Source organism: Capsicum annuum, chromosome 11, assembly GCF_002878395.1.
Source record: "Capsicum annuum cultivar UCD-10X-F1 chromosome 11, UCD10Xv1.1, whole genome shotgun sequence".
Lineage (NCBI taxonomy): Eukaryota > Viridiplantae > Streptophyta > Magnoliopsida > Solanales > Solanaceae > Capsicum > Capsicum annuum.
In genome coordinates, this window is record NC_061121.1 from 229,168,057 (window position 1) to 229,169,285 (window position 1,229).

Below are 1,229 nucleotides of genomic sequence, written 5' to 3' on the forward strand. Positions count from 1 at the left end.
TCTACCTGGTTCCTCAGCCTCATTTTGTAGCCTTGAACCTCAAGAGAAATTACCGAAGATGTCTGGTCTCATCTCTTGGGATGGTCATGTTTTACATGATGTCGGTTTTACTGGTGCAGAGTTTATGTGAGTAACTACCGTCCAACAACTTATGAAACAGCTATAGCATTCGTGGTGGAAGAATTACAACATGGGGCCAAGACAGCACAAGTTGTGGGGGTGGGCATCTCAATTGTCAATTGTCACCAGTACTACCTATAGGAAAAATCTACCCCCTCTGAGCTACACACCCAAACCTAATAAAAATCAATGTGAAGAGGGGGTGGGCATCATGGTTGTGGGGAAGGAAAAAATTTTCTTCACATATTCATGATATGGTAGGCCCAAGTAACACTATTAGGGATCGTTTGGTAGAGTGTATTGAAAAAAATAATGCAGGCATTAGTTAATATGTACTCCAAGTACCTTGGTTGGTACATTGTTTTAACCTATTATATACTCTATTGTGTATTGAGGTGTGTATCAATAATAAACACCATTTTTCATATATTAGTAATACAAAGACTCTATACACATGCATTAACTTGTTAAATGATAAATTTACCCCTTCTTTTCATCTTTTTGTCTGCTGTGATTTGTAGTTGCTGCTACCTCCATTTCAATATTTCAACAGATACTAGTCACGGACATGGTAGTATCTCAGATGAAACAGTAGTATCATTGTAATTGGAACTAGTCCAATTTTCTGGAACTCATTCTCATCCTCAAGAACAAAAATTTCACCATTAATAGAAGTTTGAGATTTGTTCCAATTTAAGTGTCTTACTTTCGTTTTGTGGTTTGTTTTAAAAAGAATGTTTCTTTATATATTTAGTTCGTTTTTCAATTCCAACATTCTACATGGAAAACTTAAGACCGCAATATTTTAAAGACTAAACACATCTTTAATTTAAGATGATAAAATTCAAAAATCTCCTTTTTATCTTTTAAACATCGTGCTTAATCAAACTAAAATACTTATATTGAAATGGAGGGAATACATCATTTCTACAGCCATTTATATTGACTATTGGGTTATTGAAAAGTATTGGAAAGGACTACAATCTACACAGCCCACAAAAGACCAAGACAACACAAATTGTGCCAAAAGTAATTGATACAGTTCATTTGCCATCAATCAACCTATAAGAGAAATAATACATGTATTTGTTATATTATACATCTTACTA